Raw genomic sequence first — 17492 nt, forward strand, 5'->3', positions numbered from 1 at the left:
ATTTGTCTCTGTGTCCAGACAGAGCATAAAGGAAAACACAATGTTCATTGCCAATGGTTTCTCTCTCTAAGAGTTACTCACACCAATAGAAGTGACTGAAGTGTATGATTTTTCTGTTTGTAACTTTGAATAGTTCTACTATCTTACTGTTGATCTGAGAGGTGAAAAAATGGATACTTATTTGAATTCAGTTTTAATTGAATATGAAATTTAGGGTTTCTTGTTATTTGAGAGTAAAAATGGTTTCCAGAGCTGTTTTATTCATTTGAGAGATGTGCACACCCATATTCATTGCTGCACAATTCACCATAGCTAAGGAACAACCCAGATGATTTACACTGGATGAGTGGATCAAAAATATTATATGTATATGCATATATATCCTTGATAGAATGGAATATATGTATATACAATGGATACATACACAAAACAATGGAATTTTACTCATCCTTCAGGAAAAATCTTATGTCATTTGCAGGGAAATGGATGGAAATGAGGTGTCATTTCCATGTGGGGCCTGAACTTCCACAGATTTTTGGTGTCCTTAGAGGCTGAATCCTGGGAACAATTCCTTAGGATATCAGAGAAGGCAGGGCATGTATATTTGTATTTTGAATGGAGTGATGAACATCAGATATAAAACTTCTGGAATACAGCCAAATTAATATTTGGAAAAGAACAAACATTCGTATTAGAGAAGAAATGTCCAAAGAATGAGCAGAGAAACAAACCAAGAGAGTTGCCTCCACCAGAAAGAATGACATTGTCCCATTTGTTATGAAATAGAAAGACTTGGAAAAAATTATATTAAGTGAAGTAAGGCAGGCCCAAAGAAACATAGGTCCCATGGCTTCCCTTATTTGCAGTAACTAGTAAATGTCTAAGACAAGCAGAAAAGGTCAGATAAGTTGATGTTAGGGAAATGAACCCTAAGATATGTATTCAAATTTTTTTCTTTCATGCGATTGTTTCTAACACATTTATAAGATTATTTCTTTGTTGCTTTGTATGTCCTTCCCCCATGGTATAACCCCTGCTTTCACTGTATTTGATGTCGGTATAATTTGTGGAGGGGAAGGGAAAAAACAAATCATTTAAATAGGGATACAGGTGGACCCATTGCAACAATGAGACGTACAAGTCGTTATGTTGAAAATGAACTTTACAACTTGGTGGCGGGGGAGGATTCGGTGGGGGCGGGCAGGGAGAAGATGGGAAGGGATGGGAAGGGGAAACAAAGGAGGAGGCTACAATGCTTGATAAGAAATGTACTCATTATCTTGCCCATGTAATTGTAACCCCTCTGTACAGTATTTTCACAATAAAAAAATAAAAAAATAAAAGACTGAGTAAAACCCGACAATGTACAAAGGAAGCTATAGAAATAAGAGAAAATGGTTGAAATAGATAACACATATGAAACAAAGGGTACGTTGAGAAGATTCCATGAAGCAACAACAAAAGGATAACTTAGAAAAAACTATATTAAAAATCAACAAGAGAAAATGCAAATAAGCTACATTGAGAATGAAAAAAGGCAAGTAGGGGAACACCAAGCTGGGTGTGGTGGCACATGCCTGTAATCCCAGCACCAAGGACACTGAAGCAGGCAGATAGAGAACGTGCAGCCAACCAGGGCTACATAGCTAGACCTGTCTCAGAGGAAAAGGAAAAAAAAAAACACTAACAACAAAGCTAACAAACCCTTTAAAAATAGCTGGATAAGCATCTGAAAACATAAATTGGCAAAACACAATAAAAAAGAATTGGTAAGTCTCTAACCATTAAAGAAATAAAATTACTAGTTTGAAACTTTGCTGATCACCATCCCAAGTGCCAGGACCAAATGATTTTTAGAAAAGAAGTCTCTCTCACAAACCTTTAAGGAACAGTCTTTATACAAAATGTTCTGGAGAATAGAAGGGAGAAACTGCTCTCTGACTCACTTTCTGAGAAAACTTGCTTTTACCCAGAGCAGATAAAAACAATTCAAAAAGAGGAAAGGTCATCTTTCTCAGAATAGCTGGCTAGAGTCACAAATCTGGATGCTTTCAGGAATGTACCATTGGCTTACGCTGCAAATCTATTTGGATAATTAACCAACATTAACAACTAAATGTTGTACAGTCATTTATAGTACACAATCTCAGAAGATTGAGAACAGAAGAAAGACCTCTTACCCCGCACAAAGCATGCACAAGTATAAATGGTAAAACATTACAATCCATTTCTCTTCCTTTGCTCAAAAAAGTTTTCAGGTGATACATAAAAATATTGAAGCTACACATATTTATTTATAATTACTATACTTTCTTTTAATGCATGTAGGCACTATGTAATGCTTCAACCATATTAAACATATCTATTGCCTCAAACACATATTGTTTCTTGGCAAAAAATATTCAATATTTTGACAGCAAAAACATTAAAAATATACATTACATTATTTTTGTCTGTAGATATTCCAGGCAACCACACACCAGAATTTCTTTTTTCGGGGGGGGGGGCCCTCTGGTCGTGGGCCTGAATTCTGGGCCTGGGTGCTGTCCCTCAGCTCTTCAGCTCAAGGCTAGCACTCTACCACTTGAGCCACAGTGCCACTTCAGGCTTTTTTTCTTTTTGCTAATGTGGTGCTGAGGAATCGAACCCAGGGCATCATGCATGCAAGGCAAGCGCTCTACCACTGAGCCACCTTCCCAGCCCAAGCATTTCTTGTTTTTATCTAACTGTAACATGTTCTATCAGTCAACCTCTTCCATTCCCTTCCCCCCATTAATTAGAGATAATAAGACTCCTTAAGGTTTGGACAATCTGACAAGGTCTACCATCCTTCCTTCTTTCCCTTACTTTACTGGAGCTACTTTAAGGTATTAAGAGGAAGTAGGAGGTGCCAGATTTTCCAAAGGGGAAGCAAAACTGCAATTATCTATAAATGATAAGATTGTTTACACAGGAAATCCCAGGGAATCTACACGCAAACGATCAGAATCAATGGGATATTTAGCCAAATGTCTGGATACAGACTGTGCATGAAAACAGTCAACATGTTAACTAACCTAATTGCCCTGATAGTATTAGATACAATTTGAGAACTATGTCACTTATAGTGACAATGGAAATCTGAAGCAGCTGTGAAAATACCTTATAAAAGCTGTCAAGTACCTTTATGAAAGAAATTACAAGATTGTCAATGGAACCTGTAAAGAAAATTTAGTCAGATGAACTAACAGAAGATGAATATGAAAGAAAAGAGTGATAGCATAAAAAGTATTCAAGTCCTCAAATTATTCAAGTAGTTCATTGAAATTTGAAATAATATCTAAAATTACTTCTTGGAAATTTAACAAGTTGGTAAAAATAGCTCACATGGAGAAAGAAACAAAGAATAATTAGGATTGAGCTAGGTGGAGGATTTGATTGTCAGATATTTAGGTTTTATAAAATCATAATAAACACATAGTTCAAAGAAACTGAACAGAGAACTTAGACAAAGATGATAAATGACTAGAAATCATTGAGCAAATGAGAGACAGTTCAGTCCAAATGAAAGGAGGTATTGAGAAAGATGAAATTAAATCTCCATCTCAATCACAGCCTAACATCACTCAAAGAAGAGTAAGACCTGGACAGGAAAAGCAGAAGTAAAAAAGTAGATACAGGAGAAAAATATTTATAATCTTAAAATTGTCAGGGTTTTCTTCACAGACAAAAAATAAGTAAAACCATAAAACAAAACTTGATTAATATGATTATATTAAGCTTAAAATTACTCACTAGAAGGCAGGTACTTGTGTCTCATATCTGTAATCCTAGCTACTTAGGAGGCTGAGATCTGAAGAATGCAGTTCAAAGTCAGCTAGGAAGTAAAGTCCATGAGACTCTTAATCTCCAATTAACCAGGATAAAGGCTGGGAAGTGGAGGTGTGGTACAAGTGGTAAAGCATCAGCTTAAAGTGAAAAAGCCAAGGAAGAACATGATAACCTGAGTTCAAGCCCTAGTACTAATACACACACACTACACACACACACACACACACACACACACACACACACACACACACACACACACACACACACACACACACACACAAATACATTATGACATCTTGAGATCTTGAAAAGTTAAGTAGACTACCCATGAGTTATGTTATTCTTTTATTGCTGAATATGGGGGAAAGTATAGTACAACAGATATCTAAAAACCTTACAATTTGAGTAATTCTGACTTTATATTCCTTAAACAAGCAGACCCTCTGTCCCTGCCTGTCTCACACCTTCCCCCACACCTGACTGGAGACCACCTTCTTCTACTTTTCATTTCTACGAATTTGACTGTTTTACATAACTCATGTAAATAACATCATGTACTGGTTGCCTTTTTGCACTTGTCCTTGTTTATCTCATGTAATACAATATCCTCCAGGCTCATTCATGTTGGTACAACTCTCCCAACTTATAAGTTAACAATATTCCATTGTATATAAAAATATTCTATTGTAGGGGCTGGGAAGGTGGCTCAGTGGTAGAGCGCATGCCTTGCATGCCAGAGGCCCTGGGTTCGATTCCTCAGCACCACATAAGCATAAAGAAAAAAGCTGGAAGTGGTGCTGTGGCTCAAGTGGTAGAGCACTAGCCTTGAGCTGAAGAGCTGAGGGACAGCACCCAGGCCCAGAGTTCAGGCCCCATGACCGGACCCCCCCTCCCCAAAAAAATTCCATTGTATATAAGTAGCACATTTTCTTTATCCATTCATCTATCTGCCAGATGTTTAGATTTGTTTCTGACTTCTCGTTATTGTGAATAATGGTGTGCTGAATTTTGAGGTACAGTTTTTCTTTGAGATCCTGATTTCAGTTTTTTTGCATATATATGCAGTAATAAGGTTGCTTTATCATAAGGAAGTAAGATTTTTCATTTTTTTGATGACTTTCAAATTATTTTCCAAAGTAGCTCAGTAGTCTATGTTTCCACCAACAATCTACAACGATTCTAGTTATTCTACATTCTTACACTGCTTATTACCTTTCTCTTACATTTCTAGTCATTAGAAAAGGCTTGATGTGTATGGTCTGATGTGATAGTTCATTGTGGTTTTGATTTGCATTTCCTTAATGAATAGTGATACTGAACATGCCTACTGATTACTCATTTGTCTTTGGAGAAATAACTTCAATTCTCTAGCCTACTGATGTTTTGCTTTATTTTGTTTTCCTGCCCTTGAGCTGAAGAAGTTCCTTGTATATTTTGAATATTGAGCCTGATCAGTGACATAGTTTGCAGATATTTTCTCTTGTTTCACGAGTTCCCTTGTCACTCTGCTGATCATTTCCTATGACTGATAGAAGAGTTTTAGTTTCCTGTAGACCAACCAGTCTTTCTCTGCTTTTCTTATCATATATAAGTTATTATTGCCAAGACCAATATCATGAACTTTTCCTTCTCATTTGCTCTGGGACTTCAAAGTTTTATGTCTCCTGCTTAAGTCTTTAATTAATTTGGACTTGAGTTTTTTTAATATCATGCAACATCAAATAAATAAAAAGGTATATATGCCTTGAGTTTGCTCACCACCATTCGTTAAAGAGACTATCTTTCCCCGTTGCTCATGCTTGGTATAGTGGAAGGAAAGTTGACTGTATGTGTGTAGTTATTTGGATAAATGTATATAGAAGATGCAAGGTACCAAAATCAAATGCTGTACGTTTATCTAATTTGGAGAGGGGAAAGAGAATAACAAAATGCTGAAACAAGGACATAGGATGACCCTTGCAACAATGATACTCAAGACTTTATGTTGGAAATGAACTTTATACCTTTGGGGAGTAGGTAAAAGAGGGAAGCAATAGTAGGAGAAAAACAAAGGAGGAGGTAACAGTGCTCAATAAGACATGTACTCATTACCTTACTCATGTAACTCTAACCCCTCTGTACAGTATCTTTACAAGAAAATTAAATTAAAAAAATATGTTCAATTGAACTCAAAAATTTATTTGGAGACTTTCTATTAAGTCCCATTGGTCTAGATGTCTCTTTTTAAAAAAAATAAGTGTTTTTTATTGTGCAAATACTGTACAGAGGGGTTACAATCACATGAACAAGGTAATGAATACATTTCTTTTTTTATTTTATTTTTATTTTTATTTTTTGGTCCGGTTGTGGGGCCTGAACTCTGGGCCTGGGCACTGTCCCTCAGCTCTTCAGCTCAAGGCTAGCACTCTACCACTTGAGCCACAGCACCACTTCCAGCTTTTTTTCTTTTTTCTTTTGTGGTGCTGAGGAATCGAACCCAGGGCCTCGAGCATGCAAGGCAAGCGCTCTACCACTGAGCCACCTTCCCAGCCCATGAATACATTTCTTATCAAGCATTGTTGCCTACTCCTTTGTGTAGCTGTCTCTGTTATGATAGTTTTATACTACTTTATTAACATAGCTTTGGAATATATTTTGAAATCAAGAAGTATGATGCATCTGGCTTTGTTCTTCTTTTTCAGAATTTCTTTGCTATTTATAGTCTTCGCCATGAATTTTAGGACTTTTTAAATTTTCTGAAAAAATTCCGTTGGGGTTTTGCTGGAGCTTGTGTTAACTGTAGGGTAGGTAGCTTCGGGTAAGCATGGATGTCTCAGCCATAGTAAGTCATCCACAGACAGGCTGGCAGCCCATTGACCCTTAGCTCCTTGAATTTCTTGCATGACTCTTGGAGTTTCACTTTCCAGTCTTTCCTTCCTGAGTTAAACTTATTCCTAAGTATTTTACTCTTTTGGATGATATCCTAAATGAAGTTTCCTTAAGTTCCTATTTGGATGATAGTTCATAATTAGCATAAAGAAGTAATGCAGACAAAAATCTCCATATGTTGATTTTATGTCCTGCAAGCTTACTGGATCCATTTATTTCTAATTCTCCTCCCCTGCCCCTCTGTGGTCTTTAGGGTTCTCTACATATGAGATCATGTCATCTGCAAAAAACCATTTTACTTCTTCCTCCAGTTTGGATGCCATGTATCAGAGCAGCATTTTGCTTCATTGCTCTGGCTGTGACCCAGTACTAAGCAGAATACAAGCGTTTTCACTATTGAGTATCATGCTAGCTATATATGTCCTTTATTGTATCGTGATAAATTTCTTCTCAGTGCAGTCTGTTGAGAGGATTTATCATAAAAAGTTGGGCAAATATTTTAAAATAATTGCCCTACATCTATTGAGAGAACCTTTTTTGGGGGAGTGTGGTTTTGGGCTCTGGACTCAAGTTGGCACTGTATCACTTGAACTACGACTCCAGTTCTGCTTTTTACTTGTTATTTTGGAGATGAAGTCTAGTGTACTCTTAGGCTTTGAACCTCAGTCCTTCAGATCTTACATTCTTGACTAGATATGATTATAGGCACATGCCACTAACACCCAACTGAGATAATCATATGATTTGTATCCTTCATTTTGTTATTGTGGTACATTGCAATTATTGATCTGTATAGATTGACCTGTTCTTGGATAGCAGGGATTACTGTTTGATGTTTGAGCCTTCCAATATGTTGATAAATCCAGCTTTCCAATATTTTGATAATATAATTAAGTTTCAGTTGACACATATAAATTATATATATATTTATGGGATACCAATGATACTTTGGCACATGTTCACATTGTATAATATTCCAAATAAGGATTTATAAATGTTGTGTTAAATTTTTGTATCCATTTTTTCAGAGATAAACATAATCATTGAGTATGACTTTCTTTATTTTATTTTGATGCTGGCACTAGGACTGGAATTCAGGACAACATGCTAGCTCAACTTTCTATTTCATAGCTGGTACTCTACCACTTCAGCCATGCCTCCAGTCTAGCGATTTTATAGTTAATTGCAGACAGAATCTTTCAAACTTTTCTGCCCAGGCTAGCTCTGAACCATAATCCTTCAGCCCCTAGCCTTGAGAGCAGCTAGGATTATAAGCATGAGCCACTAGTGCCTATTTAGTTCCATTCTTGTAGTGTTCTGGTTTTGGTATCAAGTAATACTAAAATAAGTTTGGAAATATTCTTTCATTTTTTTATTTTCTATTTTTTGGAGAGTTTAACATAGACCAGTGCTAATTGTTTCTTAAATCTTCTGTAGGATTCACCAGCGAAGCTATCTGGTCCAGTCCTGGGATTTCTTTGGAAGAGGTTTTTAAGTACTGATTCAGTTTTCAATGGATGGGAAGGGGAAACAAAGGAGGAGGCTACAATGCTTGATAAGAAATGTACTCATTATCTTGCCCATGTAATTGTAACCCCTCTGTACAGTATTTTCACAATAAAAAAAAGAGATTTGAATAAGCCTTCCTTGTTGATCTGTTCAGATTTCCTATTTTTCTATTTAATTCTTGGAGTTTAATGTTTGTAGGAATTTATTCATCATTCTGTTATTAAACTCGCTAGAATAATACTATTCATCATTTGTTTTCCTGGTTTTGAGTTTTCTCCTTTTTCTAGTTAGACTAGAAATTTGTTTAGAAATAAAAAAAACCTCACTTTCCTCTCCACTTTTCTCCCTTTTCTGTTGTATCTTTCTATTTTCTGTATTTCTGTTTTTGTCTTTTTTGTGTCTTTCTTGATGCTAACTTAGGGCTTGGCCTTTTCTTCTGTTTAGACTCCTGAAGGTTAAAGTTAGATTGTTACTTCGGTCTTTCTTCTTGAACATAGCATTTATTGCTATACACATCTCAGCACTCTGTGTGCTGTGTCCCACAAGCATACATATGATGTGTTTTTATTTTTATTTGTCTGCAGATATTTTCTAATTTACTTTCAGAATATTTTTCGTTTCTCCAATGTTTATTCAAAAGTATGCTGTTTAATTTCTACATATATTTGTGAATTTTCTAGTTCTCTTATTTGTCCCTAATTTTGTTTTTGTTGTAGTCTGAAAAGATCCTTGCAATAAGTCCAGTCTTCTTAAATTTGATAAGGTATGATTTTTTTCATGTAATATGTCATCTGTCCTAGAAAATGTTCCAAATGACTTTGAGAAACGTGTGTATTTGCAATTGTTGGGTGGAATAATCTGAATATGTGTGTCTGGCCCATTTGTCCTATTGGGTTATTTAACTCAGTTGTTTCCTTACTGATTTTCTTCGTGGATGATTCATTTATTATTAAATGTGGGGTAATGAAGTCTTCTACTACTATTGTATTGCTGTCCATTTCTCTCTTCAGATCTAGTAATATTTGCTTTATATGTTTAGGTGACCTGCTGAGTCTATATTTGTATTTACAAAAATAATTATTATTTGTGTTACTTTCTTGATGAATAGATCTTTTTATCATCATATAATGGCTTTTTTAAAATCTATTGTGACAATTTTTGGCTTAAAGTCTTTTTTTTTTCTTTTGATAAAAATACAGATACTGGTAGGGTACCTGTGGCTCACACCTGTAATCCTAGCTACTCAGAAGGCTGAGATCTGAGGTTTGTGGTTCAAAGCCAGCCCAGGCAGACAAGTCCCTAGGAGACTCTTATCTCCAATTAACCACTCAAAACCTGGAAGTGGTGCTGTGACTCACATGGTAGAGTGCTAGCCTTGAGCACAAATCAGCTCGGGGACAGTGCCCAGGCCCTGAGTTCAAGCCCTACAACTGACCCCCCCCAAAAAAAAAAAGTACAGTTGCTTCTGCTTTCTGTTGATTTATATTTGTATGATATTTTTTCCATTGTTTAACTTTTAGCCTGTGTATGTTATTAGACCTAAAGTTAGTATCTTCTAGACAGTCTTACTGGGTCTTGTTTTTAGTTTTAAGTCCATTTAGTTATTCTGTGTCTTTTGATTAGGAGGTTTAATCCATTTCCATTTAAAGTATTACTAATAGGTAAGAAATTACTATTGCCATTTTATTAATTATTTTCTAACCATTTTGTAGTTTGCCTCTTTCATTTCTTCTTTTGTGACTTGATTTTTTTGCAATGACATATTTTAATTGAGTTTATAGTATGTACACATGTTTTTATTGCAGTTACCATTAGTCTTACATAGAATATCATATAATTATAACCATCTATTTTAAGTTGCTGAAAACTTCATTTCAATCACATACAAAACTCTCCCTTTTTCCCTTCCCATGTGACTGTCATTGCAAGTTGTATTTCCATATTGCTTATTCATGTTTATAGTTATGGCTATTCATGAGTTTATAGTTATAGATATTTTTAATACTTTTAGTCTTTTAACTATAATCATTTATATACTCTACCATAGTATTCTAGTAGTCTGTATTTATTTACATACTTATTTACCCATGAATGTTATACTTTTATGCTTTCCTATACTTTTATGCTGCTGCTTATCATCCTTTTGCTTCAACTTGAAGAACTTTAGCATTGCCTGTAGGCAGTTCTAGGCAGCTTCTGTTCAACAGCTGTGATAGATTATTTTGTGGATTACTTAGGATTTTCTATATTTGAGATAATGCCATCTGTGCATAATGATAGGTTTACATTTTCTTTTCCCTTTATTTCTTTGTCTTGCCCATTGTGCCAAAAGAACATCTTTGTCTTTTTCGAAGAAGCATACTCAGAGTAACCTAATGCCTCACTGAGTCAGGAGTAAAAAGCATCTCAGAAATCATCCACTGACTCAGTTCCTTTATCTGTGGAGTATAATCTCAGTGCTCACCATGGGCTGGTGCTGGAAATAAAGTCTGGAAAAGGCCCTGCCTTTACAGAACTCACAGTTATAGGCAGAGAAAGCAAAAGAACTCAACAAGTAAACAAACAAGACAATTACAGATATTGACATGAGTCTATGAAGGAAGTTACCATTTGGGGTAAGAGTCTTTTGGGCCCACTGTGGGATTGTGCTACCATTCATAGTAAGTCCTTTAGTTCATTCTTATTAATTGAATCCAAGAACTGTCTCCACACATTCCATAACACATTCTTGTTCAACCACCCTGCCCTTAATACTTCCTGATACAAGCAACCCATCAGTTCTGGTGGAAATTCATATTCAATTTCTTCCAGTTTGTAGACATTACCTTCTTAGTGTTGAACTACTGTTCTTAGTTCTACTCAGTGAGACTAATTTCTCTATATCACTGACCCTCCCTAACAACAGGCTATCCTGTTGTCGATCATGTGAGGACTCTGCGGAGAAACAATAACATTCAGAAATGGGCATAGATCTTACCATACCCAATGTAGAGATGGCAAATCATTTGGATCTAGAACGTTCCTTAAGGACTCATATATTAAAAACTTGGTTCCCAGAGGGGCACTAGTGGCAGGTGGTGGAACCTGCCAAAGGTGAGCCTACTGAGAAGTCTTTAGGTCACTAGGAGACTGTCCCTATAGAGGATAATGTGACCTCTTTCCTTTCTCTTCTTCTTGGCTTTCTCTTCAAAGCTTGGCTTTGCTACATGTTTTGATTATGTTGTGCTACCTCATCACAGGCTCAAGTCAACAGGGGTAGTTAATCATAGACTGGAACATCCAAAACTGAGCAAGGACAGACCTGTGCTCTTTATAAATTACCCCAGTTATTTTGTGATAGTGACAGAAAACTGACCAACCCACATGGAAAATCTGAGGCTTGGTGAAGTTGAGCAAATTGAGGACAAATGTTACCAGAAAGAGGCATCATGACATTAACTTAGATTTGCATGAACTTGGAGTCCCAACTTGGCTGGAAGGTGAGAGAATGAAGAACAAGCAATCCATTGCTTACAAGAAACTCAAGAGCCCAGAGGAAAATTCTGCACTTGCATCATGAACTCCTTTGGATAACCTTTCACACAGATTGGAAATGCCAGCAGAGTAACTAACTCATGTTTGTTCCTACTGTTGACATGGGGGGAATAAAAGCAAGAAGGAAACAAAACTTGTGCTGTGAGGCAGACCTCAGGCCCCAGAGGAGCCTGCCAGCATCCTCTGTCTTTCAGATGACTCAAGTGCAGAAACACATGAGGGTTCTGAGCATGTGGGTTTGATTTGTGACAACTTGCTGATATTCTTTGGCAACATGTCTACTCATTCCACTCACTCAGACAGTTAAAAATTACTGATAAACCACCAGGGATTTCTGTGAAGTTTTCAAAGAGACTCAAAACTGAAATTCAAAGATGCCAATAGGTTAAGGAAAATGAAAACTTTGCAAATCATTTCCTTCCTTCGATGAATTAGATTTGAGCTTTAAAATAAAGACAATAAAATAAAGGAAATCAATCTAGCTTCTTCTTCTGAACTCTTTCTTTTTTTAATTTAATTTTTTTATTGTAAAGACACTGTACAGAGGGGTTACAGTTACATGAGTAAGGTAATGAGTACATTTCCTGTGGAGCATTGTAATCCCCTCCTTTGTTTTTTCCCTACTATTCCTTCCTTCCCACCTCTCCAACTCCTCCTTCCCCGCCCCCCCCCCAGTTGTAAAGTTTATTTTCAACATAGTTTCTTGTACATTTCATTGTTACAATGGGTCAACATGTATCCTTGTTTCAACATTTTGTTATTTCCCTTCCCCTCCTGAAATTAGAAAAATGTATATATAAGATGCAGGGCACTGGAATCAAATACAGTGACAATTTAACCACATGCACCCTTCCTGATGCACCAGGTGAAAGCTCAGGTAGTAGGCTGAGCCTGTGGTATAGTTGGTGGACTATGCACCATGGATTTGAATCTCTTCTCCAATCCTCTGGGGGTGACACAGGGGACTCTGGTACTGTAAAAACCATGTTAAGCTGGACTCTGGCATCTCACACCGATAATCTCAGCTATTCAGGAGGCTGGGATCTGAGGATCTTAATTCAAAGGCAGCTCAATCGGAAAAGACTATGAGATTCTTATCTTCAACTAACTAGAAAAATGCCAGCAGAGGAGCTGTGACTCAAGTGATAGAGTGCCAGCCTTGAGCATAAAAGCTAAAATACAGCACACAGGCCTTGAATCCAAGCCTTAGTAACAGCGCGCGCGCGCGCGCACACACACACACACACACCCTGAGATAAACCAACTTGAGCAGAAAAAGAGAAAGGGTTTTGGGGGGTCAGTTTTGGAGATTTCAGTTCCTAACTAGTTGGACTGTTGTTCCAAGCCGTGACAATACGTGATGATGAGGAATCCTGTTCACCCCATGAAAAAGAAAGGAAGAAGCAGACCAGTGTTACATATCCCTTTTCCAGCCATACCATGAATAACCTAAAGAATTCACACTTAGTCCCACCTCTTTCTGTTGTTGGTACTAGGGTTTGAACTCAGGGCCTGAACGCTGTCCCTTAGCTTGTTTTGCTCATGGCTAGAACCCACAGAACCACAGTTCCATTTCCAGCTTTTATCTGGTTAACTGGAGTCTCAAGGATTTTCTTTACTGAGCTAGCCTTGAATTGCAATCCTCAGATCTCAGCCTCCTGAGTAGTTAGGATTGCAGGCATAAAGCACCAGTGCTGTTTGGTCCTACTTCTTGAAGGTTCCTCTCCCACCCAGTAGCGTCATCAGTTGTTTTACTGAGCCATGAACGAATGAGCTTTTGAAGGTCATTGAACACTCAATCCACCGCCAGCATGATATGCCATCTATTCTTTTTTTCAGGGTTTTGCCCTTGCTAGGCAAACACATTACCCTGAGCCATATCCCAGCCTGCAGACATGTTACTGAAGTATTGTAAACTAGTGTCCTTATTTGTCTTAGGGTTATTGTAATAGTAAAATGAGTTAAAGAATAAAAAAAACAACCAGCTGAGTGCTGGTGGCTCATGCCTATAATCTTAGCTACTCAGGAGGCTGAGATCTGAGGATCGCAGTTCAAAGCCAGCCTGGACAGGAAAGTCCGTGAGACTCTTATCTCCAATTAACCACCAGAAAACCGGAAGTGGTACTGTGGCTCAAGTGGTTGCGTGTTCACTTTGAGCTAAAGAGCTCAGGGGCAGCACCTAGGCACAGAGTTCAATCCCACTACTGTCATAAAACAAAACAAAACAAAACAACGTCCCCTCCCCAACCCCACCAATATGTAAAGTGCTCAGAACAAAACCTGTCATAGAGTATATTGTTATTAACATATATCATTACAATTTCAACTTGAATCTTAATATTGTTCATATTATGGATGGATGGGATATAAATCTCTTCATTCCTCTTTATTGGATGGAACAGGGTCCTGTTCAAAACCTGCACATTGTATGTGTGTGGGGGAAATCTTTCCTCCAAGTGGTCTTCCCAGATATGCTTTGATTCATGATTGTAACTGAGTACTTAATAGTATGAAAGAAAAATTTCCTCAAGAATGGAAATCAGCCAGATACTGGCAGATCATGCCTATAATTCTGGCTACTCTGAGGGCTGAGATCTAAGGATCATAGTTTAAAGCTAGCCCAGATTTAAACAGCAAAAAAGCTGCAAATGGAGCTGCTCAAATGGTAGACTGACAACCTTGATCAAAAAAGTAAAGGACAGTCCCAGGCCCTGTGTTCAAGCCATAGTACTGTTCTCCTACCAAAAGAATGAAGCAGCTTATGCCTGGAGGTGGAGGCAATTTGAAATAGCAATCTCAATTGTTAAAACAGGAGTTGACCCTCTACTTCGAGTATGTTCTAGACATTGCTGCTTACGTTTCAAACTCAAGACTCTGGAGGCCTAAATACACTTGTGAGAGGTGACCACATACTTTAGGGTTAAGCCTGAACCAGAAGCAAATGTGTTCATCCCTGAGTTGTGTTGGGACAGAAGCTGACTCAGAAGCTTCAGAGCCTCTCTGCTGGGAATTTGCAAAAGAAACCAGTTTAGGGAAAGCCAATAGGAAGTGGTGTTTGAATGCAGAAGACCATACAGGACCTTGGATGGGGATGGTGGCTGGAAGTCCAGGAAGATCCAGGAACAGAGACAATATGAGTCAGAGGAGGAAGCTGAATGGGGATTCTCAGGCCCCAGTGGGTCCTTGTAGGCTCTAAGAGCTGTGTGTAAAGTACAGCATGACTCCACAGCATCCCCATTTTGGGTCTGTGTCTATCTAGTTGTCTTGTCATTATTGGTTTTCCTTTCGATATTCTTTTTCTTTTCCTTTTGCTCATACTGGGGCTTGAACTCATGCCCCTGCATTCTTGTCTGGCTTTTTTTTGCTTAAGGCCTATGCTCTACCACTTTGAACTACACTTCCACTTCTGGTTTTTTGCTGGTTAATTGAAGATAAGATTTTCACGGTTGTCTGTCCAGGTTGGTTCTGAGTCCTCATATCTCAGCCTGTTGAATAGCTATGGATACTGGCATGCTTGTATCCATTTGATTTTATTTTTTTGAGAAAAGGGAATGTCAGATAGTCTGTAGAGTCTCCATTTAAATAACAAACCATAAAAATAAAACATTCTTGCAGATTTGCTGATTATGGAGATTAGAAAAGTACACAACTCATGTGTAAAGCCTCCTGTGATGTGTCCTGCCGTAGTAATGAATATGCTTACTTTCCCTCCGGTGTGGGGTGCTCCAGTGAAAGTTCTAGCTCATTGTGATCTCTCCTTGTCTCCTCAGGAAGCCCACACACTGCCAGCCTGGTTACTCTGCACAGGCTTCTGGTAGTCTGTTGAGCGTTGGCAGTGGTGACTGCTCACCCAGGAGGAGAGCTGGCCATGGGGTCCAAGCAGAGGCTTCTGGGTGCTGTGGGCGAGGCAGGCTCTCCCCGTTTAGCAGCCTTGCAGGGGGCCTTTCTTGGGGGAATGTGTGCTCCAGTTCTGTGCATGCCCACTTTCACATGTTCAGCAATCACCTGCAGTCAGCAGTCACCCAAGAAAGTCTCAATAAGGTGCTGAGTGCACACCACCTCCCTGGGGAGCAGACCCCACAGTGATCTCTGGGAGCAGGAGGCTCTGGAGAGCCCAGGCAATGGCAGTATTGACAACAGAGGCTTCTGTGTTTTGCCTGGGGAGGTAAATCTAACTAAAAAATGGTTCCATAAGCCACATCACACTTCAGGTAACTCACTGGCTGGAATGATGGAGAAGGGGATGTAAATGAATGAGAAAACATTTGGTTCTGGGTGTTCAAATTGGACCTCACATTCCTAGAAACACTGGGATGCCATTGGTCTGGAGGGAGGCAGAGAGGGAAGGAGGGAAGCACAGAGAGAGGAAGGAACAATAGAGAGAGACAGAGAGAAAGATGAAGAGGGACAAAGAGAGACAGAGAGACCAAGAGTGAGAGGGAAAACAAACAAACAAAAAAGGTACAGAAACAAAGGAGGAATGAAGGAGTGAGGGAAAGTTAAGTCGTGGTGGGGATAGAGCAGAACAGTCAGCATTGTGGGATCCTGGGTGGGAAAGTCATGGGTTCATGGTGCTACTGATGTATGACAGTTTTCAGCATAAAAAGTAGGAACAGGAGGATGTTCTGTACAGACAAGCTAGTGGAGACACACATAACAGCTCAGCTACAGACCAGTTGCCAGATCCTGAAGATTAAAAACCCACAGGGTCCACCAATACTTGGGTCTCTGGTGAACAGACAGTAAGGAATTTTTGATGTGTGTTCTCCACATGGAATACCACTCCCTTGCCTGTAGAGAGGGCTGTCCTGCTGCTCAGGGTCTGCTGAGGATCTAGGGTCTAGGCCCATGACTGTAGAAGGAGAGGTTTGGCTTGGATTAAAGGAGTGTGTTGGTCTGGGTATTTAAGATGGCACTCAGAAAGTGGCAGGTAAGACATCAGCCCCACATGGAACCACAAAGCTACTTCCTGTTCCTTCCCCTCCAGGCCAACTTTGGATGCCGACTCAAGCCTGACAACTTGGGTTGGCATATGCAAAGATGGACATTTGTGTCCTCCCAATTTGGCCAACCTCATTCATAGATGGCATAGATGGGAATGTGCCAGGCACAGGCCTAGATCCAAAGTGCTAATGTGGCTCTGGGGCTAACAGTTCATACTTGGATGAGCATAGAAGACATAGGAATGTGCTAGGCTATTTCCTCTACTACAAGAGGAACCCCAGTCTGAGTATCAAGAGCAACTTGGGCCGGCTCTTTCTGCGCCCACTGGAGGGCTCCTGTAGGGTGTTTGGTTAAGTGCTCCTCTTCCCTTGGCTCTGGCTTCCAATGTGGAGCTTGAGTGCAGGTCACTGGAAGAACTGGAGAGCGTTGAGGTTGTAGGAAGAAAGAGATTTGCTTTACAAATGATGCAGGGCCATTTTCTGAAGGGAAGAAGGCTGCCCCATGGAAAGTGGTAGGGCAGTTCTTAGCAGAAGCTGTCTGAGTTCCTTGGGTACAAGAGGCCAGAGAGACACCACACCATGTCATTCTTTGTACTTTGGAGGGAGGGGTCGAGAACTCTAGGAACCCACACTCTGATCTCCCATGTGCGAACAGGTAGCTGTGTAAGACTTTTCTCCCAGACCCCATTCGGACACCATTCTTCAGGAGAACCCCATAATACCTTTCCCTCTCAGGCCCCTTTGACAGACAGGGTCACTTGGCTTCTAGCTTTCATTCTTCTTTTATTGTTCCCGTCTCCGTGGAGCCTTGGAGGAGAAGGATGCAAA

The sequence above is a fragment of the Dipodomys merriami genome, unplaced genomic scaffold (assembly GCF_024711535.1).
Source record: "Dipodomys merriami isolate MVZ:Mamm:240054 unplaced genomic scaffold, mDipMer1.0.p SCAF_22, whole genome shotgun sequence".
NCBI lineage: Eukaryota > Metazoa > Chordata > Mammalia > Rodentia > Heteromyidae > Dipodomys > Dipodomys merriami.